The 18,257-nt window shown below is 42.6% G+C and overlaps 1 protein-coding gene and 1 long non-coding RNA gene across 22 annotated transcripts in view; one reads left to right on the forward strand and one right to left on the reverse strand.

Moving 5' to 3' along the window:
* Positions 1-16,816, reverse strand: part of PHLDB2 (pleckstrin homology like domain family B member 2) — a 73,877-nt gene extending 57,061 nt beyond the window's left edge. For 12 of the 21 annotated variants that reach the window (XM_083498552.1, XM_083498549.1, XM_083498548.1 and 9 more), the window contains exon 1: positions 16,726-16,803. The gene's annotated coding sequence lies outside the window, so the exon portion shown is untranslated. Of the gene's footprint in view, positions 1-700; positions 805-16,576 lie in introns of all 21 variants that reach the window. The other 9 variants (XM_083498551.1, XM_083498556.1, XM_083498544.1 and 6 more) reach the window with 3 other exon arrangements.
* The window catches only part of LOC310704806, a 31,770-nt gene extending 14,902 nt beyond the window's left edge, over positions 1-16,868 (forward strand). The window contains exons 3-4 of the long non-coding RNA XR_014525026.1: positions 9,861-13,279; positions 13,339-16,868. This is a non-coding gene — a long non-coding RNA (uncharacterized lncRNA). The remainder of the gene's footprint in view (positions 1-9,860; positions 13,280-13,338) is intronic.
* The last annotated feature ends 1,389 nt before the right edge of the window (positions 16,869-18,257 follow it).

An 18,257-nucleotide genomic window follows, 5' to 3' on the forward strand; every position in this document is an offset into this window, starting at 1 on the left:
CCTCGGGTGACTGAAGAAGAGTTTGGATTTGATATCCCGCTTTATCACTACCCTAAGGAGTCTCAAAGTGGCTAACATTCTCCTTTCCCTTCCTTCCCCACAACAAACACTCTGTGAGGTGAGTGAGGCTGAGAGACTTCAAAGAAGTGTGACTAGCCCAAGGTCACCCAGCAGCTGCATGTGGAGGAGCGGGGAAGCGAACCCGGTTCACCAGATTATGAGTCCACCGCTCTTAACCACTACACCACACTGGCTCCAAAAGGGAATGTGGTTCTCAGACACAACTCATGTAGCTACTGCCTAAGCACGTTTTCCACCAAAGATCATTAAGTGATCTCTTTTTTAACATATATTTATTCACGTTTAGTCTGCCCCATCCAAAAGGCACACAGGAGATAACTTCTTTAAAACTGACACAAATAAGGTAATTTGTACTTCATCATTAAACAGAAGAATGGGAAGAAAATATTTAATAAAATCAGAAAGGATCATAATGAGGAAGAGCTCGTTTATTTCCTTCACTGCGTTTCGCTGGCATACCACACACAGGCAAGCTATTTGAGGACATGCATAAAAAAATATTTTGATCTCGGCAAGCAGCCTTGTATGCAGGTTCTTAAGACATGGATGTTTGAAGAACATTCAAGAAAGATCAAAGGTGCCGCACAAATATTATTGGTATAAGAAAATGGGAACGAACTTTAATTCCAACGGCTCTGCCTTCACAAACAATCTTCCATCAAAATGAAGCCATGAGCCAAGTTGTCGAAAACACAGTGGGAGAATGATTCACTTTTGAAGCGTCTAAGGAAATAATACCAAAAGAAAAGAAAAGAAAGATATTTTTTTTTAAATCCAAGCTTACAGTTTCTATTGCCTTCTATGAGCAAAAATAAATAAATAAAATATTTTAACCCACAAGCGAACAGTAAAGGGTTTAGAAACAAGCTAAAATAAAGCTGGTAAACAGCAAGTAACTTTCTGGATAAACCCTGAAGGTTTAACATTTGTTTTTGCTTTTCAAATATATACTTTGGATCCCGAATGCCCTGGAACTCGGACATTTTGGCTCCTGAATGCCACAAACTCGGAAATGATTGTTCAGTTTGTAAACGTTATTTTGGAAGCCGAACGTCTGATGGGGCTTCCACAGCTTCCGACTGGCTGCAGCCAATCAGAAGTGGCGCTTTGGTTTCCGAACGTTTTGGAAGTCGAACGGACTTCTGGAACTGATTCCGTTTGACTTCCAAGGTACGACTGTATTATGCTTACTATAGAGAGCTGATAGGTGAGAAAAATCTGGTAGAAGGTTAATACGGTGATATCTTGGGTTACATACACTTCAGGTTACAGACGCTTCAGGTTACAGACTCTGCTAACCCAGAAATAGTGCTTCAGGTTAAGAACTTTGCTTCAGGATGAGAACAGAAATTGTGCTCCGGCAGCACGGCGGCAGCAGGAGGCCCCATTAGTTAAAGTGGTGCTTCAGGTTAAGAACAGTTTCAGGTTAAGAACAGGCCTCCAGAACAAATTAAGTTCTTAACCTGAGGTACTACTGTATAGGGAAGTGCCATAACTCAAGATCCCAGATTCATCAGTTTCCTTGTCTGAAACCCTGAATAGCTGCTACAAGTCAGGGTAGACAATGGATTGAGCTACATGGACTGAAGGCCTAGCTCTCTATAAGGTAATATCAAGTTCTTGTGTTCTTATTTAGGAATCTCAAAATGTGGCATGCAAAAATAGGAAGTTTAGGGTCAGACAAGTAAGCCAATGAGGCCCAATGGAACTGTTTCCAGTATGAAAGCTTCAGTGGAACGCTCTCCACCCGCTAAAAAAAAAGGGGGGGTGATCACTGAGCATTAGAAATGAATGGACCCATTAAAGTCCAGTGTGCCTTTTCCTGCTTCTGTGCAGATTTCTAATGGCATATGCTTAAAATACGTAGGGAAACACAAAAGCAAAATTTGTTTTTTAAAAATAAAATAAATATACATAAGGTGGCCAAAGGGCTGCAGTGGTGCCCCCCCTCTACCTTTTTGAAAAGGTATTTCAAAATACCTTCAGCTAAGTTTTTCCTTAAGAGTTGACTCAATGAAATCAATGTATCTAACTTAGTCATGTTCCTTAATTTCATTGCGTCTACACCGAATAATACTGAATACCACACAATGGCCAACTTGGGGAGTTCCTTCCACCTTCCACACTTCCACTTCCCCAGAGTGACAGGACTTGATAATGTGTCATTGCTCTTAGGCAGAAATGTCCCCCCATCACTCCTGTGGTCTTCAAGTATCCAAAGACAACTATAATATGTCCTCTCAGTCTTCTCTTAGCCCACTAAACGTACCCAACTCTCTCAACCGTTCCTCATAAGGCTTAGTCTCCAAACCCTTGATCATCTTGGTCACCCCCTTCTGAACACATTCCAGCTTGTCAATAGATTTGTGGAACATTTTATTATCCTTTTTGTTTTGTTTTGTTTTAGCTCCTGCTGGTAACATTTTCTGTTTAAATCATTTCATGTGTTACTCTTGAAACATTTTATTATGAAAAAAAATAAAGAAATATTGCTGAAAACAGGCAAGATATCAAATGTTACTCATCCCTCTGTTAAAAATGCAGGATCTTATTTTGTATAGCATTTATTGTTGGATATTTCTCCAAATGGAGCCCTCTAAAAATCAAATGCAGAAAACTCCATACAACGGTTTTATTATTTGTACTCTCTTGCCATTTTGTATCACTGTTTCCTCTGACTGACAAGGTTCTCTCCACAAAATACTCCTTTTTTAAAAAAATATATTTTAAAAAATCGCTTCTGCACCAGTTTACCTCACAGCATTTGACAGCTTTCAACCCTAACATTTTCATCTGAGAGGGAAAAGGACAATCATCATTATATTTGGACAAGTATGCTAACATGCTGAGTAAACCAAAATCATTCCAATCTCATAATAAATTAATGTGATGTGTATCTGAAGAAGTGTGCTTGCACACGAAAGCTCATACCAAGAACTAACTTAGTTGGTCTTTAAGGTGCTACTGGAAGGAATTTTTTTGTTTTGATAATAAATTAACTGTGCATGAGATGCAAAAAAAAAAAAAAAAAAAAAGACTTAATCTGTCCTGACTAAAAATCAGAAGGTAAATGTACAATGTAGAAAATCTGTGAAGTAGTTTAGCCTCACTAAGAATTTGTCTGAAAGAAAGAGCAGCCGCTTTGGGCACATTTTGAACTCCGGACAAGTGGCAGCAGGACTTAGCAGCCCATCAACTCACACAGGTCAGGGGCAGGCAAACTGATGCACCATTCCAGAGCAGGCTCTGGAACTGAACCCAGGCCTATGCAGTCATGTGATCCTGGGCCAACACAGCCTCTCTGCGCCTGGGAATGCCCTCTGTCAGGGCCACCAGCAGCAGCTGTTTCATGAATGCCAAGGACTGCCCTGGATTAATGTTAACTCCTTTTTTTGCAAAACTGATTATACAGCAGCCCTAGCAAAACGCACTAATGCAGACCTTACGTGTGCTTCAGTCCTAGTTTGACTTCCCACACTGTGCCGTATAAGACACTGCCTGTCTGTCCAGGACCACATTTCACCACATCTGTGAGATGCCACCCACGAAACTTCTACCTGCCGCAGCAATGCAGAATAGGGAGCTCCGCACAAACAGAGTCGCAGGCAGACGCCAACGGGAGTGTAAAGCCAGGTCTGGATTGCAGTATCAGATCAACACTGGCTTTTAACCTTGATTTAAAATCTCATTAAATGTTTGTTGTTGTTGTTTAGTTGTAGAGTCGTGTCCGACTCTTTGTGACCCCATGGACCAGAGCACGCCGGGCACTCCTGCCTTCCACTGCCTCCCGCAGTTTGGTCAGACTCATGTTGGTAGCTTCGAGAACATTGTCCAACCATCTCTTCCTCTGTCGTCCCCTTCTCCTTGTGCCCTCCATCTTTCCCAACATCAGGGTCTTTTCCAGGGAGTCTTCTCATGAGGAGGCTAAAGTACTGGAGCCTCAGCTTCAGGATCTGTCCTTCCAATGAGCACTTAGGGCTGATTTCCTTAAGAATGAATAGGTTTGATCTTCTTGCAGTCCATGGGACTCTCAAGAGTCTCCTCCAGCACCATAATTCAAGGTTTAGCTATGCTAAATTAAAGGTTTAGCTACGCTTAAAATATTTTAAACAAGTTAAATCCATATTTTCTCTCCTCAGCTTCCCCACTCTTCACACCTGTGAGTACAGTAACAACACTCTGAGAACAAAACTAACATAACTCGACCCATTTCCTTCGTGCACTGAAAGGAAAGGAATTGTTGGGAAAGAAAGTGTTTCGTTACAAATACTTCGCAGAATGAGAGAAAGATAACATCGATTAATCAAAATTAAAACTTTAAAATTCACATTATTACTAGCATCATAGGATCAGAAGTTCAGTGTTGGGCAAGTGAAATTAGTTCTGCTTGTGAAAAGAGAATGCTCCCCATTACCTATTTCTGTTGAAGCACCCCCATAACATAATGTCATTCTGTTCAGAAGATTCCCCCAACCCTGTTTCATGTTTTCAGGGTACACAGAGAAATGCGTAGAGTCTGTTAACAGAGCCCTGTTAGGTCCATGGAAAGGAATTCAGGATCCAAGCCATTAAGTTGTACTCTTAATTCATATATATGTACTGAAAGTGATATGTAGCTGTGAAGTTATTTTCTTTCAAGAGTAGGAGATGCAGTCAAGAGGGAATGGACAACAATTTGGTTGGAGGAAGCAAGCAGCAACAAATCATGTTGAAGGGCCTTCTTTGCTTTTTCTTTTAGATCTTGGACTCAAAAATTACAACACAAAAAAACCTTTCCTCAATGAGAAACTAAACATTTCATGACAGGGATGGTAAAGTATGACCCTCCTGATGTTGTTGAACAGCTCCTCCCATCTCTGACTGTTGGCCATGCTGGCTGGGGCTGATGGGATTTAGAGTCCAACAACTTCTGCAGGGCTGAAAGTTTTCCCTCCCTGCTTTATAAAACAGAACTTAAGGGAAATGAACTTCTCTGTGAAAATAACAGTTGTGTCAGTGCAGGTCTATTTACTGCCCCTCCTTGAATCGTGGTGTATTTGATACCGTATTCTGCAAAACTTTTAGTTCATTAAACTTCTTTTTCTTAGGAAGCTTAAAGGTAAAGGTACCCCTTCCCGTACGGGCTAGTCTTGCCAGACTCTAGGGTTGTGCGCTCATATCACTCTATAGGCCGGGAGCCAGCGCTGTCCGCAGACACTTCCGGGTCATGTGGCCAGCGTGACAAGCTGCATCTGGTGAGTTAGCGCAGCACACGGAACGCCGTTTACCTTCCCGCTGGTAAGCGGTCACTATTTATCTACTTGCACCCGGAGGTGCTTTCGAACTGCTAGGTTGGCAGACGCTGGGACCGAACGACGGGAGCGCACTCCCGCCGCGGGGATTCAAACTGCCGACCATGCGATCGGCAAGTCCTAGGCGCTGAGGTTTTACCCACAGTGCCACCCGCGTCCCTAAGGAACCTTATCTTCACTTAATAAGCAAAATGCGGCATATTCACATCCGAACAGCAGAAAGCCAAGTTTTATACCTTAGAAACAAAGAACATAATAAATGCAACTGTGATGCCAGAAAGAGCTGACGATGATAGAAAGGCCAAAAATTCCCCATATGGCACACATCTGAACATTTCACAAGTCTAATTGCAATATGCATTTCTGCCTCCCAAAATGAATTTTATGATCACAGAAACGTCACGCAAGCTTTTCACATATTTACCATCAAAATCAAATCATGCGATCAGAATGATAACACAGAACAAAGGTCCCTTTTCTAAAGTTGCGGGGAAAAGGTGAGCGTCCCAAATTTGCAACTACAAAATCTGTAATCTGATTCAGGACTACCAATTTGTGGCATCTGTTCTACAGATCACTTACTCAGAGGCTGTGTTTTGACACATTTGACAGCTACTAAGTTCTGAAATCCTGAACTAAGAGAGAATTTGGCAGTGAGAGAGTTTAAGGACACATCCAGCAATATGTATTTCAGCAAAAAAAGAAGAAGAAGAAAAACCTTGGTGATCCAGATGTTTCAGATTAACCCTTCCCCCAGAGAAGTACACTTTTACAACATTGTCAGAGCCATTTAAAAAGTCAAAGCAATGCATCAAATCTGTGTGGATCCTGTTTTATGCATTTCTCTCATGGCCAAACAATTTATTATTAATACACTGGAATTTTTTTTTAATTGTCCCAATACCGTTATTCTTTTCAAAACTATTCCAGGTGAAAATAAAACTGTTCGAGACACACAAACATTTGAAAGCTACTATTACCATTTAAGGTCTTATTCTACTTTGGAAGATGGAGGGCAGATCCTGTGGCTGAAGGGGCTTTCTGAGGGAGTCTGAGGAACTGAGGCAAACAGCAGCCACATCACAGATTTGAAATGAACACATTGCAGGGTCCAGATGGCATACACCCAACAGCTCTTAAAGAACTTAAATATGTAATTGCTGCTCTTTTTAAAAAAAGAAACAAAAATAATACCCGACCCCCTGCAACTGGTCCCTATCGGTGGCTTCTTTATCTGAGCACCAAGAAGAGGTCAATGTAACACCAATTTTAAATAAGGGATTCAGGGAGGATATGGGAAATTATCTGAACTTAATGTATGTTCTAGGAACACTGGTGGAAAGCACATAGAAGAAGAAGAAGTATTGATGAAGAGCCAGCATGGCCTCCACAAATTTATCATTTCTAACTCACCTCTTGGAGTTAGCTTTTTCAGTAAGCATGTGGATGAGGTTAACTGGACTTTCAAAAAGCTTTTGGTACAGTACGACACCAAAGACTGCTAGAGGAGTCATGATATAAGGAGGCAGAAGAAGAAATGAACTGTTCTCACAATGGAAAGATTAACAAAAAAACGGAGTCCCCCCAGGATCAGGACTGGGATCTGTGCTTTTTAACTTGTTCATAAAAATACCTGGAGTCAGAAGTAAGCTGGCCAAGTTTGCTGATTATACCACATTATTTGAGGTGGTTAATGGAGGGTTGGGTCATGGGGAGTTTCCAAAGGATGTATCCAAACTGTGTTAAGGGGTATGAAAATGGCAAACTCAATGAAAGAAGTGTCAAGTGATACACATTGGGGTAAACATTTCTAATTTCACATACAGTGGTACCTCTACTTACGAACGTGATCTGTTTCGGGGTGCCGTTTGCACCCCAAAAAGTCTATAAGTAGAGTGCTGCTACTGCGCATGCGCGAAGCGCGATAGAGTGCTTCTGCGCATGAGAGAAGCGTGCAGATCACTTCTACGCCTGCGGCGAACCCAGAAGTAAACACTTCCAGGTTTTCCGCGTTCGTAACCTGTAAAGCCGCAACGTGAAGCAAACGTAACACGAGGTATGACTATATATGCTCTTGGGGTCTGAACTGGCAGTGACTGACCACAAATGAGATCTTAGGGCCAACCATAGATAGTTTGATTAAAGTGTTGACCCACTGGGAAGCTGCTATGAAAATGGAAAGGAATTGAAAGGAAAGGAATTGAAAATAAATAAAACTGTCATTGCCATAATGCCATTATACAAATATATGCTGTGAGAACACTTGGAATACTGCACCTCAAAGAGGGTATTGTAGAGCTGGAAAAGGGGCAGGAAAGGGCATCCGAAATCAGCAACAGCAGCAGCACCATCACTTTTAATTTGAATACCGTCTTTCTATTTTTACAATACCTAAGGCGGTTTACAAGCTGAAGAAACAAAGAATGTACACCTTATAACAATCTAATCCAATACAAAATGTGATAATAAAACATAACTTTAAAATAAGCAACTTATATCAAATGAAGTAATATTCAACAATGAACAATGGCCTGCAGCAACTCAAGTAGTGAGGTGAGGTGATGTTAAAAAACCTGGAGCTTTTCAGTTCAGAGAAAAGGCAAGTAAGGTGGGGGGGGGCATGTACAGCTATATATAATCAGGCATGGTGTAGAGAAGGTGGATAGAAATACATTTCTCTTCTTCTCTCACTAGACTAGAAATTGGTATCATCCAATGAACCTGAATATTCATTGAGGTTGTATTTGGGGTATATGTATTAATGAAGTAAGATGATATGGTGTCTATCAGACTGTTGCATGTTAAACTTTCTGGTGGGGGTTAGTGTCACAGAAGAGTTATAGAAAGAACTTGACATATAAACCACAATTTACCACTGGAAAGTACTGCCCTTGTAACACTACAAATGTGGGAAAAGACTGGCAGAGGAAGCTCTTATGACTTTTTCTTTTCCTCAGAGGAAATCATGTGGAACACTGCAAGAGCAGCATCTTTTAACAAACGTGTAGTATTACAGTAGTTTGCTAGATAATCTACACTTTTGGTGACCACATCTATTGGAAAAATATTTTTTAAGGCTGTCTTCAGGATGTACATAGGTAGGATACACACGTACAGATCAGAAAGGTTTTGCTGGCTTGATACAAAACCCAACCAATTCTACTTTGAAAGGAAGGGTATCGTTGTTTGATTTGGTTTACAGTCATCATCAGATAGCTCTGCTGTTAAGTCTGTTTAGAAATCTACTATTAGTATTCTTGGGAGAAAAATTAGAAGTTCCACAGCTGAGGTTAGTGCTCACATTATCCTTTTCAAGAAGCTCATACATCTGAAATGCAAAGTCCATACAGTCTGATTTATCATTGTTATGCTTACTTGCAAATAAGTTGCACTGCTTTTCATGCAGATCATTCGTGGAAGTAAGCCTCCCTCTATTTAATGGAAAGATTTGATTTGATTTTAATTGAGGTAGTTATAGGACATTTTCAATCCCAGGGCAGTTTATACAAGAGTAATATATAATCCCAGCTACAATAAAATGTATCTCACTTGGATGTGTGTTTAAAATTGCAGCCTATATCCAACACTTTATTGAAGGGTATGAGTATGATGAGATGAATTGTTTTTTATTTTATTTTCAACAGAGAAACTGAGGGATACGACCTTCTTCAGCTTGGCAGCCACATTCCCTTCTAGGGCCAAATGCCAGCAGCAGGTGACAAATGCAGCTGAGCAACTGTTGCAGATTTTACCTTTGTACAGGACACTGAGTTTCACACACCCCTCTCTGTTCTCCATTTAGGGAATCACAGTGTTTTTGTCAGAATTCAAGGACACATTCCAACCAGACAAAACCAGGACACAAAGCAGGACCAATAGGGGATGTGGCCTGGGGAGGATTCCAAGGGCCAGATAAGAGAGGCTTGTTGGCCCTGAGGCTCTCCACCCCTGCGTTAGTGGGCTTCCACCTACCAGCCACTGCTGAGCTGGAATTCATTTGCAGACCTGACACCTATCAAACGGGGAGTGGACAGAGCCTGAGAGCAGAAAGCTCTCTCCAGAAAGGAATTCCTCCTTATCCAGTGTTTATGTCAATGACTCATCTTGTTTTGAAGGTTCTTTACAAGTCGAGAGGGCTTCCTACTCATTTGCCATTTCCCCTTTTCGCATCACCTTGTTTGCATTTGACTGTCAATTGCAGCAGGACACACCTATCGTTGCATAACATCCTTCACCCACTGACTATCATCTGTCTAAATCTATGTATATATGTTTATGCTAACTAAGGACAATACTTCATACATATGAGCAAAGCAAATGTGCTAGTCTTTCACTTTGCTGGTTTTGTAGGCAAAGCTGTAGATCTCATGGGTGCATCAGGATGAATGGGAGCTTCCAGCAAAAACGAAACAAATGGATTCAAGATTGTATAAGCCAATCAACCTAGCTTTTATATTCTCATTTTGTTCTTTTTCTCCTGGTTTTCAGATGGAATCCTTCCCAGCCTTACCAGGATATTCTGAAGAACCTGGCATCTTCTGCAAGCAAAGCCGATGCACTACCACTGAGCCACAGTGCTGGGACCTCATTTAAAAGGTTAATAATATCGGAGGAGGGGAGGCTTAAAAACCATACACTCTGACCATATGGCAAGGAAATCATTTCATTTCGAGTGAAATTTAGAACAATGGCCTTTCAGTCCAAGAAACCTCAAATCTCAATGAGTGGACCCTGTCCCCATGCAATGAACATTATAAAAGTGTTGTTTTTGGCTTAAGGCAAACTAACTCTGGATGCTGGGAAGCAGACGGAACTGTATTAAAGCTGTCCAGAAGCAGGCTTAAGATTCCTGATCCCTGAAAGAACACATGAAGTACCAGAGAGTAGTATATATCACCATTCCTGTCACTGCAGGATCCTCAGAAAAGAGACAACCGGCACTCACATGCAGTTCTGTATTTACTTCACTGGCACAACAATGGAAATAAAACATACAGGAAGAATAAGAGCATAACAAAATGCATTTGGGGCTTCTAATTGCTCTTGCTCTTTTAGTCCTTGTAACTATTACTTCTTCGTCCTCATCTCCTCTTTTTTACTTTTGCCATCTTGTTTTAAAAATAATCCTGTTTTGAATGCTAGTATGATTATCAATTTATTCTTTCCCTACACAAAACATTCAGTAATTGGTTTTCTCTGAAGAACCTGCTCAAAACATGCAGCCTGATCCTACACATTTCTCCAGAAAACCCTGCTCAGTTCATCCATGTAAGTGTGCCTACGACTGCAGCCTTATTCCATCTTTTTTTTAACTCATAATAGTTATCTATAAAAGGTAAAGGGACCCCTGACCATTAGGTCCAGTTGTGGCCGACTCTGGGGTTGCAGCAATCATCTCACTTTATTGGCCGAGGGAGCCGGCGTACAGCTTCCGGGTCATGTGGCCATCAGGACTAAGCCGCTTCTGGTGAACCAGAGCACTGCACGAAAACGCCGTTTACCTTCCCACCGGAGCGGTACCTATTTATCTACTTGCACTTTGACATGCTTTCAAACTGCTAGGTGGGCAGGAGCAGGGACCGAGCAATGGGAGCTCACCCTGTCGCGGGGATTTGAACCGCCGACCTTCTGATCGGCAAGTCCTAGGCTCTGTGGTTTAACCCACAGCGCCACCCGTGTCCCAATAGTTATCTATACTTGGATCCAACTAGCACCTCCTCTTCGTTTTTCTCTCCCTAATGTCATATGCTGACAATGTATTCGAGGCAATAGCTAGAACATGTTTGACTGCTTCATAGCTCCATATGGTCAAAGCATTTTAATAAGAGCAAGAACTACAGCATCAGTGTTGCCAAATGTGAAGTAAACCTCATCAGTGATGGAAGTGGCAAGCAGCAGTTAACATAACATACTGTAATTATGAAGGTACTTACTCAAGAACGTCTGAGTGCTACAGAATGTTAATAAGACAATCCCAGTACAAATTGCTTTTAGCAGACAGTAGCCATATATTTCTATAAAATAGTTTCCCTTCAGTTTTCAAACTCACATCCATTTTTTAAAACTGAAGAACATTTATTCTTATTAATCATGACTTGTATTCCATCCTATCTCAAAGGCTTGGAGCACATCTAAAACCAGCACACAGGTATTATCTACCAAGCATATAAAGCTTTAAGGTAAATTCCACCACTACAAATAGTTCTAGTGATATAAGCCAACTCAAATAATAAGGTCCTCCTACAGTGCTTACAGTATCTAGAAGGTAAGGTAAAGGTAAAGGACTCCTGGACGGTTAAGTCCAGTCAAAGGCGACTATAGGGTTACGGCGCTCATCTCACTTTCAGGTCGAGGGAGCCGGCGTTTGTCCACAGACAGCTTTCTGGGTCATGTGGCCAGCATGACTAAACAACTTCTGGTGCAACGTAACAGAAACCAGAGTGCATGGGAATGCCGTTTACCTTTCCCGCCACAGTGGGACCTATTTATCTACTTGCACTCGCATGCTTTCAAACTGCTAGGTTGGCAGGAGCTGGGACAGAGCAATGGGAGCTCACTCCATTGCAGGGAATCAAACCACCAACTTTCTGATCTGCAAGCCCAAGAGGTTCAGTGGTTTAGACCACAGCGCCACCCATGTTCCATCCATCTAGAAGGATAGTTGTATTAGGTCACATCTTTGCCATACGTTAAATGAGTATTTAAAATCCCCAGTGCCACCACCTCTGTATTGTATGGCTTCAGTTCCAAGGTCATAATTTGACCTTGACCCCAGACAGTGATTCAGAAGAGAGGTTTCTGCCCCTAGAGCAGTGGAGAATGAGATGAGTGGTATTACCACACTTTACTCCGAACCTTTGGCTGCTTGCTATCTTTCAACAAACAGAGCTGGTAACAACAAGTGCAGATATGATCACTAAAGAATCCCACAGGTTATCAACCAGGAAACTCACACATGCATTCAAGGATAACCCCTGTGTGCTCACAAAATAAAGATTATGGTTTATCAATATCTGGACATCCACAGTGTGAGATGGTCCAGAGTGGTCAGAAACTTCCTAACTTGATCTTGAAACAACTGAAGCAAACTGTGTCCCAAAGCTAGAAGCAGGATTGAAAAAAGGACAAGGCAGAATGCCTAGATGCCTAGAACTGTACGCCAACTACATGCTGTAACGATTTCCCCAATTTTCCCACAAAGGAGGCGGCAGAATGAAAATGAGCTTTTTGACATAAAGTAAATATTTCTAACACAGTAGCCAAATGAACCCTGTGTTCAGCAGTTGCAAACTTCCATTCTCTTCATGAACTAAAAATCACTCTTGTTATAAGAGGTCCAGCCTTTCCCATGTATTTTAACCACCCAGGAAGGGCAAGCATTTAGTATGGATACTCCCTCTTACCAAGCAATCTGTCAAGGGGGAAACAAACTGAAAATAATCCCAGGACTTTGGTTCAAATATGTTATCAACATCAGATTGGAGATTAGCGAATTCTATCTGTAAAGTGCCTTCCAAATCTGTTGCAGAAACGACAGATAATTTGACACCCAGGTGGGAAGAAAGAAGTCCACGCAGTACATGCCAAAGTAATATTATCAATCTCTTTATTACAGCCAATGACTGAAGTATGATACTATGCAATGGTGGTGGTGAAGATCGTTCCACTGTCATCACATGGTCTTTCTAAAGAACTTTATGCCAAATTGGGTAGAAGTCTTCTGCAACCTTAGCTTTTGACATTTATTTTGTACTTCAGGGCTTCTATATGCCATAGGAAGATCCACTGCTGTTTCAGTGGGAGAAGGAGATAAGAGTCCATAGCTCCCTTGCTTCAGAGATAATACAAGTCAACATACCTTCCACCCCTGTGAGAGGAGAAAACCTTAAGAGAGTTCTGGAAACCTAGTGCCTTGGAAGTCGAATGGAATCCATTATGGAACTCCATTTGACTTCCAAAATGTTAGGAAACCAAAGTGTGGCTTCTGATTGGCTGCAGGAAGCTCCTGCAGCCAATCGGAAGCCATGGAAGCCCCATCAGACGTTCAGCTTCCAAAAATAGTTTGCAAACTGGAACAGTCACTTCTGGGTTTGCGACGTTCAGGAGCCAAAACATTTGAGAACTAAGCTGTTCGAAAACCAAGATACAACTGTATATCACTTCAATAGAGGTTTAGAGCTGCAACATCTGAATCTTTATGGGTTCTATATTACCTTCCATATTACCTTTTTCAATTTCAGGCAACCTGTTCCCAGGTTAGAATTTCCAGTGAAAATATGCGTATGTTCCTAAGTGTTCTCACCAAGTGCATTTTTCATTCTCATTAGATTTCCTGGAATCTCCCAAACCTCACAGTGAGCTGTGAAAAGACCTTTGCCAACAGCAGACATTGCCCTTCTTTGTAAGGTCAGTGATCCCTTTGCCTTTTTCTAAAGTTAAATCAATTTTAAAAGCAATGCAAGCTGAATATGCTTTGTTTCCCCCTTGATTTTTGAGTGACATTGTCATAAATGCATTAGGCTGCACTGTCCAGAGGCCAACCACCACCAAGAGGTTTCATTCCACAGTAGTTTTGTGGTTCAGGGAACCACAGCAAGACCAGTCAAACTAAACTATATAGGAGCCTGTACCACAAGGGCAAACAAGATCCCTTATCAAACAGAAAATGCATCAGTCCAAACTAATTAGAATTAATTATGTCTCATAATTATCAAGAAGGAAGTAGTACAGCAAAGCAAGTTGAAAGCATGCAAACATTAAGTCTATTTCACAGGTTGAAAGCCTGCAAATGTATCTTTGTTTCAGCAGACTGTTGCAGCTTAAAGGAATAGGGGATCCTATGCTAAACCAATGAGTCTGCCACCCATTATTTTATCCCTGCTGCTCCTGGAATATAAATTCAGATTCATGCAGCCTCCTTTCCTTCTGCTCAGCTTCTGAAATTGTCTATAACATAGTCAGCATTCTACCCCTCCAATTGGAAAAGCTATTCATACCTTGACGTTTTTCCTAACTTGAAAACGTTTATTCAGTTCCCTAATTTTATGAAGAAGCAACTGCTGTATTATGAGCTTTAGAATATTCCGAGGTGCAGGCACAGTCTTAACCTCCCATATAGCTAATCACCATAAGAACCAGAATCTAGATGGTGGCGCTACTCTGTAACTTGCTTCCCATAATAGTAAACCAGTCCCAACCAGATCTCTCATGTCAGTCAGTGATTATGTTTGAATTCCAAGGTCTACTCATTGAAGGTGACGCACTTCACTAAATCCATCACCTGCAGAAGACTGCTACTAGAGTATAACTTAAGGAAAGTTACTGCTTACATCTATACAACCTATGCACATAGCCTTTATGTTCTGTAAAGAATTTAGCAGTCTTTCTTGTCTTCACAATAGCTTTGAAGTGGGTTTCCATTATTTCTGCTTAAAAGATGATCAGAGATTTACCACACACTACGGCAACTTTGGATGATACTAGAAGTGCTAACTAGCAAGTGAAAGAACTCTCTGTGCTCACATTCTCTGTACAGTACTTGCACAGAGATATGCATGCTGTATGTGTGACCTCCAATTTTGCTCAAGTTGCAGCGGAAGAGCAAAAATGCCAGTGCAAGGAACCTGTGCACTCACTTAAGGGAGAGATGGGGACACAGCTCTCCCCCTCCCAGAACATTGGCTATGCTACCTGGTGTCCAACAACATCCAGTGGGCCAGAGGTTCCCCATGCCTGACATAAGGGTAGCACTGACTGTATTATCCAAAGACATTCTGTGTTTTTGACGCAACTGAGACTTAAACTCCAGTCCAGAAGATCACAGTTCAGCAACCTATGCCAGGCAGAGCCAACACGTTGTTCTCCAGGTGTTGAACTTCAGCTCCCATCATTCCTGGCCATTCACCCCATACTGGCTGGGCCTGATGGGAGATAGAATCCAGTAACATTGGAAAGACCTTATGTTGGCTACCATTCAGTCTATGTACTGGACCAAACTGCGGTGAAGGGGCTATCCAACTCTTGACCACCCTGATTGTGAGTTCAGCATGTTACACTTTGATCACAAAAATGACAGAGTCTAGTGACATCTTAGAGAAAACTTGATTCAGCATTCCATAAGCATCTCAGGGTAAATTATCCTACAGATTTAAAATACGTAAACAGTCTACCATGACTAGCACTTTGTGTGTCTGACGAGTCCGCAAAAGCTTATGCCACAATAAATCTGTTAGTCTTTAAGACACCACAAGACGTCTCTCTCTCTCTCTCTCTCTCTCTCTCTCTCTCTCTCTCTCTTTGTGTGTGTGTGTGTTTGCTGTAACAGACAAACACAGCTATCATTTTCCAGGCTCAAGTTCTGGATTATGTGATCTGAAGCACATGTTTCAACTTCTGTCCTGTGCTCTCCTGACAACAACCAATGAACTTTGCTTGAATAAGAGCAGTAAAATCACATCTTAATTTGCTTAGAAAAACTCTATGCAAAACTGAGGAGAGCATCACCAAACAGATCCTATTTGTGAATGCACAGATGAAGTCTTTGGGCTTATGAAGAGAAAGAGAGAGAGAGAACAGAACACAAAAAGCTTCCTTTAAGAGACATTTTTAAAGGGCAACAATCATCTGGGATAACATACAAAAGAGGGAAACCCTACAGGAGGAAACAGCAAGTGGGTGAGAGGAAACTGCCTAGCTGTGTTTGTACAAAGTCTCTTTCAAGGCAAGCACTAATCCTTCAGCTACAGCGGGTTCCTAACCAAAGCTCTGCTGAATGATTCTCAGCGGAAGGGAACAGTTTACATTAAGTCAACAGTGCCCTGGACTTTCAAAAAAACAAAACAAATGCTGTGCTGTCCCCGTTTCTTCTCAGCAGAGGCTTTTAGCCTAATCTAAGCAAGCCCATTAGCAGAAATTTGTAGAAGTTGAAAAACAAACGCGCCACAGTTTGCAAAAGCAAAAAGCCCAGCAAGATTAAAATGCATGCAAAGCGACCAGTAAATCTTCCCCCATGAAAGACAAAACAAATCTGTCTGCCACGGAGCATAAAAGAGCAGGGAGTCCTGGTGGGCAACAGAGACAGGTTTGGGGTTGTTAAGTAGGTGCCTTTTCCGCAGATGCATTCCCTCCAAAAACAAAACTTCAGGGCAAAGTTTACAATCCTCTCCTGGGTTTTGTTTAGCTTCCGGACGGAGAGACGGACTTGCCTTTCTCAGGCAGCGCTCCCTGCCCGGCACACAAGCTGCCTGCTGCGCGCTTTCTGCGCTCCTTCTCCCCGCACGTTGCGCGCGCGGGCGCGCAGATACCCAAACGCGCGCGGGACAAAAGCAGTTGCTCCAGGCAGCGTCTCACTCACCTCCTGGCGCTGCTGCCTTTTGTGCATCCTTCGCTTTCCCCAGCCACTCCGGAGACTCCCATCGCGGGCGCCTTACCAAGAGAGACACCCCCCTCCCGCCTCCTTCCTCAGCCCGACAGGATCCTCCTCCTCCTCCTCCTGCTGCTGCTCCTATTCCTCCCCGCGCAGCCGAAGCCAGTCCCGCCCATTAGGGTATCCAAGCTCCAGCCGAAGAGCGCCGCCACACAAACTCACACACACCCCTCCCGGCTACAATGGTTCGTTCCCTCCGGGATAACAGGGAGAGGGAAGGATCGAAAGAGGAGGGGTGCGAGGGACGCGCGCGCAGAGTCAGGAAGAAAGATAATTTTTCCTAGCACTGGAAAGCTAACGAGCTGGGAGAAAGGGGAAAAGGAGTGTGTGGGGGGGGGGGGATACTTCCAAATACTTCGCTCTGCATCTGATTGCACTTTGGCCCCCGAAGGTTTAGGGCCAGTGGCTGTCTCTCAGCCTATCCTACCTGGTAGGATTCTTGGGAGGATAAAGCGGAGAGGGAACAACCACCTGCACTATCTTGAGCTCCTTGGAGAAAAGTTGGAATAAAGATGTAATACGAATAGTAACAGATAGGTAGCCGTGTTGGTCTGCCATAGTCAAAATAAAAAAATTCCTTCCAGTAGCACCTTAAAGACCAACTAAGTTAGTTCTTGGTATGAGCTTTCGTGTGCATGCACACTTCTTCAGATACACTGAAACAGAAGTTGCCAGATCCTTCTATATAGTGAGAAGGTGGGGAGGGGTATTACTCAGAAGGGTGGTGGGAATGGGAGATAGGCAGGTAGCTGAGATGAGCCTGTTGACGACTCTTAACGACTGCAATAGGTCTTACAGGAAAAGGCAAGGGGTTATACGAATAGTAAACTGCAGTGCTGGTCACACTTACTTAGGAAGGAGGTCCGTTGAAGTCAGTGGGATTTTCTTCTGAGTGGACATTTATTGGCTGCGGTTGTAAATCCGTTATGTCTTTACAAGACTCGGTTTGGAGAAGAAATTCAGGTTGGCCGTCTAGAATCCAGTTCTGGAGAAGAAAGCCTGTATTTGGGGGAACAAGGTGAAATCCTCCCTTGAGGCTCTTGGGAAGTAGATTTCAGTGGCTGCCAATGCTGCAGTGACACCCACTTTAGGGCAGGATGGGGGCAGAAAGCCAAGGTGCCACTCAGCATGGCAGGGGTTAGACTAGATGACCCTTGGGGTCCCTTCCAACTCTACAATTCAATGAAAGCAAGATGAGCAGGAAGGCACCCAAAAGCAGCAGGGCTGGGTTGTCACTTTTTAAAAAAATAAGGGTTGGATCCAGACCTATTCATACTTGGAGTAGCCCAATTAAAATCAGTGGGGCTTAAATTAGTGGGGTTTACTTCCAAGAAAGTGTGTCTGCTGTCCTAAACACACTTAACCTGAACGAGGCTGCAATTCTAACCCCAATTGCCTGGGAGTAAGAATGCCCATTGGCATGGTTAGGCTTGCAGTGTAAATCTGAATCTGACCTATTA

Source organism: Podarcis liolepis (genome assembly GCF_965112155.1).
Source record: "Podarcis liolepis genome assembly, chromosome: 4".
NCBI lineage: Eukaryota > Metazoa > Chordata > Lepidosauria > Squamata > Lacertidae > Podarcis > Podarcis liolepis.